This window comes from Papaver somniferum, chromosome 2, assembly GCF_003573695.1.
Source record: "Papaver somniferum cultivar HN1 chromosome 2, ASM357369v1, whole genome shotgun sequence".
Lineage (NCBI taxonomy): Eukaryota > Viridiplantae > Streptophyta > Magnoliopsida > Ranunculales > Papaveraceae > Papaver > Papaver somniferum.
This window is the reverse complement of record NC_039359.1, coordinates 141,068,989-141,078,535: the sequence shown is the minus strand read 5'-3', so window position 1 is coordinate 141,078,535 and position 9,547 is coordinate 141,068,989. Positions and strand designations below refer to the sequence as shown.

The 9,547-nt window shown below is 45.4% G+C and overlaps 1 pseudogene; it reads right to left on the bottom strand.

Annotated features, from left to right (window-relative positions):
- Positions 1–524: 524 nt before the first annotated feature.
- LOC113352096 lies at positions 525–1,172 on the bottom strand (annotated as a pseudogene).
- Positions 1,173–9,547: the final 8,375 nt, after the last annotated feature.

The following is a 9,547-nucleotide window of genomic DNA, read 5'->3' as shown; positions in this document are numbered from 1 at the left end:
TGTTCGATGTCTCGAGTTTTTTCATGGAAAACATGTAATAGGTTGATATGTGTGGAAAATCAAAGTCAGGAGACTTGCCACAAGAGAATAGCACGTGATGCTATTTGGCTTGTCTTAGTTGGTCGCCCAAAACTTTCCATAGGCCTGTCAATTCTGTGGCGAAATTGGACGGCTGAGATCGTAACTCATGAGAAAGGGTGTCTAATGATTATGGCCACATTCTGTTGGCGCCTGATGGTAGCACAATGGCGTCATTGGCACATGCCATTGGTGTAGTGGCATATAGCGGCATTCCAGTGGCATAGTGACGCCTGGCTAAGGGTGCACACGGTACGGTTCGGCTCGGTTCTTGCCGAGGACGAGTATCTGTACCCCCAGAGGTCGGTACTGAACTTTTGGGACCGGTACCGTGTACCTCGGTTCTGGTACCATCCGGTTCCGGTCCGGGATCGGTACGGGACCGGTACCAGTCGGTACCTTGTTTGGGTTGGATTTTATTGGTCAGGCTTGAGCTGAAACATCTGGAACCCTAACATCCAAAATTTCCTTGGACCTCAACTTGTTTGGCTTCATATTCTTCTTCTTCATCAGCACTAGCCTCACCATCTCTTAAGTGCTGCCTTATTTTCCATTTCACAATCCAAGATGCCCATGATTCTTGCAGTTGCCTTCTTTATCCTGCTCGCTCAGTTGAGCACTGACATCTTGGTCCTCGATCACTTCTTCATGTATATCTTAAGGTTTTTAGCAATCTCTTCTTCCTTTTCAGCAGTCAAGCAAGATGGTGGCCTTGGGCGCGACAAAAACTGTGAGACTGAAAAGTTTATACATAGTTAGGTTTCAGGTTTCAGCAATTGAAGAGAATAAACAATAAAGATGTTTCTTACCTCATAGACGTGTGATCCCTTGGGGGGGCTGTACAACAACTTTCCATTGAAAGACGATGTTGAACCCTTTTTTCATTTCATGAATGGAAGTAACAGCAGTTGCAACATATCTACACATATGACATAATCCAAGAGGAAATTACATTTCTCATCTAATATATGTACCAAATAGAGGATAAAGGATTATGCCCTAATACTCACCAAAGAAATAATCCACATACTATGGTCGGTTCTTTCGGTCCGGACGGTACGGGACTTATACAGGACCGTGTACCTGTACCTCATCAGCCTCGGTTCCTATTTTATGGACCGGTACCTATACCCCGTTCCTCGGTTCGGGACAAATATCGGCTCGGTTCCGCCGGTTCCGGGACGGTTCCTCGGTCCAGGTCGGTTCCTGTGCACCCTTACGCCTGGCGTAGCCGTGGCATAGTGGTGTTAGACCCAAATATGGCTCTGGAAACATTTGGCATGTTTCTATAAAAAATTTAAGGCCTTGAGAGAATTACTTGACTTAGTTGGTGTGGAAACTTTAGCTAAATTAGGGTTTGGCATATCGAAACCCTTATTAGCGCGTATGGCATGACCACGTCACGGTGGCACTTTATGCAATCGTTGCCATGACCACATTAAAGGAACTATGGCAGGCCATAATATGGGAATAACCATATGCGCAAGGATGGCCACGGGTAATTATAGAACGGCGCAGTTTTTAGGATTTGGCAGGTCCCACATGGCTCGTGGCATGTTGTAGGGCCAAAGTGGCGTAATTGGGCCACGACTGGAAATTAGGGATTCGACTAATGCCACTAAGACAGAGACGTGTTTGGAATACCCTACCTGTTATATGTTATGGCGTTTGGCCACGAACAAGAAGTGGGTTAGCACATTGGCGCGCTATTTATGGCATGTTGACACGATCGGCATGCTACTGCGGCAAAGTGGCATGCTTGGAATGTTCGGCATGCTACTGCGGAAAATTGGCACGTTTGGCATGGTTGGCATGCCAATTAGCGTATTGTCTCAGCATGGCATGTTCGGCATGTCACTAGCATACCGGAGCGGAATGGAACGTTTGGCCCGCACGTTTGGCATGCCAATTAGCATGTTGGCGCAGCTTTTGGAAAGCCAATTTGGCATTATGACCTTATGGCGCAACATTGCCTCTTTTGATACGGTGGCAGGTTTAGAGCGACCTGATTGGTCGATTAAAAAGAGGGGTCATCCAAGCATGGTCCCAACCACAACTCATGTGCGTGTGGCGGGTTTAAGGCGACCTGATTGGTCGACGGGAAATAGGGCCGACAAGTATGGTCCCAACCACGACTCATGTGCGTGTGGCGTGTTTAAGGAGACATGATTGGTCGACGGGAAATAAGGGTAGGTCGAGAAACATGGGGTGTGTCCACTTGCAAGTGGTGCACCTACTAATCCATGGCGGATTAATTTCCTAGTTCTCCTAGGCTTAATTTCGATAGGCAAGGTCTATTATTGTGACGGACCGGAAAATTACGCCTTTGGCGCGTTGCCACGCAGGCCGTAACTCCCCCGGTGCGCCATGATGAAGCTACACTCCGGGCCTTCAATCTAGGAAAATGCACGTCCATTGTCCCTTGCAAGCATGCTCTTGGAGCATGATGCGGCAAAATTAGCTTCCATACCTTTCCAACTTACCCTCGTTCCGCGAAGGGTTCATTAAGAAAATAAAGACTTTCTTTAAACGGCTAAAACGGCTTTTTGAGGCCTTAAATGATGGAATTCGGCTAAATTCTGGTGACCCTGTGGATCTTAAGATCGACATGTCATGATCTTTGGGTCGTTTCCCATCAAAATGGACTCTTCTTGAGCTAAATTACGACACTCGGGTTTTTAGCCACCAGATAGGCTATAACTTGCTCTTTGTAGCTTGATAAGAAGTATGAGCATCCACTTGCTGTCATGCAACTAAGCCTCATTAAGTATGGCCACAATCATCTCTTGCGTCGAGATACCGATCTTAGATGATATGAGGGGCCAGAATGTCGCAATCATCTCACAATTAGAAGATATGAGCGACAGAGTGATGGACCGGGAATGCTGCAACTCATTGCGGCTGCCTACGTACCCTTCCCTACTCTAAAGGGATCAATCACAGACCGTAGTTCATCCCGAAGGGACATAAGCTTAAGCTAACTCATTTGTATGGTCGTAGCCAAGCAATAATGGTAATGGCCTAGTCCGTATAGGCCGTTCCATCAAAATGCATCCAAGTGATGAATACTTGGTTTGCGACATGGAATAGTGATGTGTAAGCATCAAATGCCCTCTTTGAAAGGCTACGCAACTATAAATGAGCCTTAGGCATCATTTATACTCTTCCGGCTAAGCTATGAAGCTTACTTGGTACATAGTCTGCATATGCACCATCAACCAACTTCCCCTCCCTATATATGTTAATTTGACATTTTTAGAACTCAAATTGGGGTAGCAAAAATCATTCATCAACTCCCCAGGCCATGATGGCTGCACCTTACCATTCTAGCAAACTGCGATGTACGGCCGTAATGGTTGTACATTCAGTTCTGGCTCACAAGCCAGTTTTAATGTCCGGCCATGACGGCTGAACATATACTGAGCCATGTCCCGCGAAGGTCCGTGATGGCTGTACTTCCATCTTTGGCCCATAGGCCACTCCAATGTCCAGTCGTGATGGTTGTACATCTCTAAGGCTATCTCACTTGGTGCATGGTCCGTATATGCACCTTCAACCAAGTACCCCTCCTATATATGTTAACTAAACATTTTTACAACTTTGATTAGGGGAGAAAAAAATCATTCATCAACTCCCCACTTTTACTATTCATGGTCGTTGCCATGTACCCGGCCATGTTGGCTGTCCACTGCCAAACCGATGTCCAGCCATGTTGGTTGTCCGCTTCCAACCCGATGTGCCCATGTGGGATGTCCACTGCCAACCCGATGTCCAGCCATGTTGGTTGTCCGCTGCCAACCCGATGTGCAGCCATGTTGGCTGTCCGCTGCCAACCCGATGTGCAGCCATGTTGGCTGTCCGCTGCCAACCCGATGTGCAGCCATGTTGGATGAACATTGTCAACGCATTGGCCAAGGGCCAATCTTACTTTTCCAACGCAACAGAAGCTTTGTATGAAGCTTCATCACAAGAAAATGGCGCATCTTTTAGCATGCGCCATGCTAAAAACACGGGGTGTTACATTTATACTGCGTAGGGCGCAAAACCCTAATTTTTGCAAATTAGTCAGGGTAATATCTGAGTCTTGTGGATTATCATAAAATTGATTGAATTCTATGTGTTGACACAGAGTTCAAGTTTATTGCCAGGGAGCAGTATGCTTTCTGATTGAGTACTTTTATGCAAGGACCTTAACCTTGATACTTGGAAATTCGTGCTACTCTGTTGAGAGTGAACACAAATTATCGTGCCATATCAATATTAAGGGTTCAGACGGGGAACATAACATAGGAAAAGTACTCGGCAGGCTCCGGCATTAGTGAGTAATGCAGCTAGGAGCTTATACACTCATTAGGCTCTATACTAGTGAACAATTCATCTAGGAGCTTGAGTTTCAATATAATATGAAGAGAGACATAGGTACTCATCAGATTTTGATATATTCTCCAAATTCCCTGCGGAATATAGACATATCAATGTCTACTACATCTGATGTCGGGTCAGTGGATAGACTTTTACAGTTTTCGCCCTATACTAAAAACCACCATCAACATTAAGTCCCCTGCTTAGCACGTAACAGTGGCATTGTTGCGGGGTAAGCATGAGATGATGACAGTCAAGGATAACAAATCGAAAGGGCAGGACATGAAGAGATCACCAGGAAAAAATCTGACTGACCTTTGGCAAGAGGCATGAACAGTCTGTGATCTTTGTGTCAACGCGCCTCTAGCTTGGCCACGGAGTACTGGTGTTATAGAGTGTTGGATCTTGGCGTACCTCTGGATTTGCTACGGTACTGGAGCTTGGAGTACTTCTGGATTGTCCACAGGGTGTTGATGCTATAGAGCGTTGGCGTACTTCTAGTTTGGACACATGATGCTGGTGTTGTGGAGCGTTACAAGTCTGAGTGGCTGGTGATATTGGAACGCTGCTAGTTAGGTCGTGGAGCAACGATCTTCATGCGCTGTTGGTTCGGCTATGGAGCGGTGATCTCAGCGAGCTGCTTGTTCGTCTATGGAGCATGAGTGTGGTGCGCCCAGTCATCTGTTCTTGTTCATGGAGCAAGAAGGAATACTTCTTCTATTCAAACTCTAGAAAATCCGTTCGTATGAAAAGGGGTATTGACCCTCTTCTGTTTTTGTTTCTCGTCCGGCTCCGTGCTTTCGTCTGCAGCGTCTGGCTCCTCTTCGTCATTTGTTAGCGGTGGTAGAGCGATCATTAACGGCAACAAAGAAATCTCCAATAGTTATAATCAGCAGCAAGGCGAGCCAGGAGAATTCAAGGTAGGTGTTCTCTCCTATTTTGCGCATGTCGCCACTCAACAATACCATCGATCTTCTCCAGAATGTGTAATAAGGTTATGACTCCAGAAGAATGAGTATCTAACCTCTCCAGTGGATTTCAAAATTTACCAAACCCCATTGCACTATTGGGATGGATGGGTGAAATATATGCTCGGCAATGATCATGTCAGGGATAATCTTGTAGATTGTGGTTGCGTTGTTGGTTCATCCTTGACTTTAGGTTATTTAGTGCCTGGACTTTCTAATTGCGAGGATGATCATTTGTTTATGCTTGTATGGTCGAAATCTTCCGGAGTCATTGGATGAAATAGACGAGTTGAGAGGCGTTCTGGTTCCGATGTGCTGCTATCAAGTCTTCAAGGACTTCGTTCCAAGCGACATCCTTTGAACCATCTTCTGAATCTTGGACTATTGTATAGAATGGGATGGGATGAGCAGTCCCCAGTTATACTTCTGTTAGATCTGATGGCGTGGCCGAATATGTGAATGTATCTCTTTGGCGTGCTTTTGGAGTCTTTGATGCATGTGTACGGCTTCATGTTGAGAAATTCCTGCGGCTCGTAAAGCTTCGACAATGATGATGTTGAAATCAGAAATAACCTGGCTGAGGGAAGTGAAGGCATCCCATGCTGGTAGTCCCCATGTATAATTATCCTGAGGCTATTTTCTCTCGGAAGATATGCTTCTACTGCATTCACTGGTAAGGTGGTGACTGCGTTTAAACTTCTAAACCTAAAGGAGGCTTCAGTCCCCAAGTGTAACATACTTTAATTGCATCGCCTTGAATCCACGCCTATGGGATTTGATACAAGATTATTGTAATCTCGTGGATGTGATGCTGGGATTATTGGAACATCACATGGACGAAACATTTTGGATAACGAAAAGGTAGAAGTGAGAGAATTATGTCGTTAATCGTGGATCCCTCTGTCTTTTCAAGAAAAATGTTTAGCCGCGTCTCTTGAGTTATCTCATGAATGCTTGATTATTTTCAGGGATGGACCGCGATGAGCAGTCCCCAGTCGCACCTCTCTTCGGTCACTAAAGTTGTTTTCTCTGAGTAGGCTTGGGATTCGTCGTGGGCCTTGTAAAGTGTTGCAGGCTCCTTCTAGACGGAGAGGTGAAGATATCCTTACGTTACACCTTTTAAGAGTAGATTACCTTGTCGTGGATATGACTTTTGGGCTGAACGTGTCTCCTGAGCTTTGACAGTGAAGGGATTCCGTGTAGAGCCTCAGTCCCCAAGTTTGGTTTACATGTTTCTATCTTGTATGATCGGTGAGTTGGCCATGATAAAGATATCATTTGCATCTGTACTGGTGACTCCATTACTTCTTCCATGTGAAACCAAAATATGGAGAAGTATGGATTACCTTTGTAGTAGTTGTTGTTATGGTAAAGCTATGGCTGGTATCAACAAATGCACACTAACAGTTCATGGCAGCAGAAGAGACTACATTTTCAGGGGAACCAAAATTGGTTAGCTGGAATTGCATGGGAGTCCATGGATGCAAAGGGATTGGTTGGATGCTTAGGCGAGCAAACTATCCACGACCACGAGCTTTGGCGAGTTGGATCATGAAATGTCCATAACTACAAACCTTAGTTGGCTGATATCACGATCCTTGACAGGGAGGAGTGTGGTGGCTAAGGCACGATCCTTGGCGGGGAGGAGTGTGGCGGCTACGGCACGATCCTTGGCAGGGAGGAGTGCATGGCGACTTCTGCAGAGAACATTGAAGAGGCTTCTGGAGCGAAACGTTGAAGCGGAGCGGCAACTGGAGCGAAACGTTGAAGCGGCCCCTGGATCGAAACGTTGAAGCGGAGCGGCTTCTGGAGTGAAATGTTGAAGAGGCTCCTTCTGAGTTGTGGCCATGTCCGTCTGAGTTTTGGCAAGAACTTCCTGTCTCTCCATTAAATCGATAATGGTAATGGGAAGGTTGGTTTCCTCTGGCTCCTCCAGTTTCTCGTCCTGAAGAAGAATTGGTGGCAGCCATGGTGATGATTGGAGGCGTCATGCTCGAAGAAATATTAGGAGCAGCGGTGGCTCTGGCTCTGGTAATAAGAGGTGTCACGTCATAGGGGATGCTTCCGGTGCTGCTGGTGTTGGTGGTAGAGGATGTAACACCATGGGACGTGTTGACTGCGTTTGCGGATAGTACATTGGTGTTGGCCATTCCTTTTCGCTCTCGCCCGATACGACCACATACTTTATTAGCTTAGGGGTCTCTCCACAAAACTGAATTTTCAGGTTGCAAATCAGAGTTTATTGTGGGACGCAATCCCGACCGCGAGAAGTCCCGGACATCCTTTATTGTCTCTGTAACATCTCTATGTCAATCCGCAGCAAGGCGGAGAACCTCCAGTCCCCAGGCGTAATTCCCATATATTAATCTTTTCCTGGACAATGCGCTTCAGAGCGTTACATTCTTTGGTAGGATGATGAATAAACCTGTGATAGTGGCAATATCTTGAATCTAGAATCTCCTGATCAGTTTATGGACGCCCTACCGGGGGTAGTTGGACTACTCCCTCTCGTACCCAAATTTCCAGTAACTCAATAACTCTTCTGATAGGCAATGGGAAACGTGGATATTTTGAGTCTGGCTTTTCCCACATCAGTAGTTGCTGTGGCGGAAATTCTTGCAGGCTTTGGCATGAATCTCTCTTTGAGGGACGGAACTTGAGCGATCATTGATTCATGAGCGGACCATTTACTTCTACCGTATTGGTGAAAGGTAATTTCTTTTGAGGGGCCTGCGTCAGCGACGGCGATACATGGTGGTTGAGATGGATATTGTTCATTGGCTTTGTGTTCGTTTCCATAAGCGTCTTGGTAAATTTCCCCCTCTTCAGGTGCTTCTCTTTTCAGCTAAGCAGTCATGGTTGCAAACTGTTGGACAACTCTTTGAACTTCTGCGAGGGTTTGGAGATAAATGTTTTCCAGCAAGGCTTTATAGGCAGGCTCTTTTCCTTTGTCTTGCAGATGTTGTGGCACACCTGGAAAGTCTCCTCCCCCAGTCTTTTGAAATTGTCTTGGCTCTTTGTGTTGGCAAAATCCAATTGGCCGCTCTTCTGCTGTTCCTTTATGATGTGGCTACGTGCTCCGTCAGCATCCTCATTGGTAGATGCGCAGGCTTTATCAAAATATTTAACATACTTCGTTTTGCCTCCTGATAATATCGACTTGGATGGAAACCATATCCTCTAGCATTTTTGGCATGTCTTCCGTGGTAGTTGGCTTCCAGCTATTCGTTGCTTCTGCAAGGTTCGAATGACCCGAATACATCTGGAAAGAATCTTTGACTTAAATGAGTTTCAATTAACGATTGAATTGGGCATAAGACCAATTGGGATGGAAATGAAATTGAGAATTGAATTTGAAACCGAGAGTTTTAATCTTCCACTGTGGTCGCCAATAGTTTATGGGTAAAAATTGTTTCTGCTGGTTTTGGAAAATCTGGGTGTATGGATGAGAAACAAATCTAAACCTGGAACAAATGCACTGCATGTGAGTAATTTAGATTCGAGAGATCAATCTGTACAATACTGGCCTAAACCAAGAAATAGTCGTTCCAGTCTTGTTTCGGTCACAAAGTGAAGGAGAAGGGTTGGTCTTAGGGAGGGAAGCAAAGAAGGTGCTGAGACCATAAGGGTTAATTCTGAAGGTATGGCTATTTTATTACTTGTATTAGAATTTGGAACTAGCTTGCGGAATGTAAGCTATCATTTCTTTGTGTTTTTCTGGATACTGTGTTGTTGTTATCCCCAAAACTTGTTTTCTGGTCGAAAATAGGTAAAACCTATTTATACACGTCATATTGAACGCACCCTAATCTCGTAGAAAGTAGGAGTGATTGAGTGATGGAGAAGTGGGGTTATGTGTAACTGTCAGAAACCATGTTCCCACTACGGAGGAAACCGGTTAGTTTACATCCACTACTTCTTGCCGCCACTAACTGCCATACTTTCTGACACTTTCTTATAATGGGCGTGTTGCACACCATACATTGTAAACCGCCATACCAATACCCTGATGAGCATCCCCCAGTTTGTAACATGTTTGATATCTCGAGTGTTTTCATGGAAAACATGTAGCAGGTTGTTATGTATGGCAAGTCAAAGTCATAAGACTTGCCACAAGAGAATAGCACGTGATGCTATTT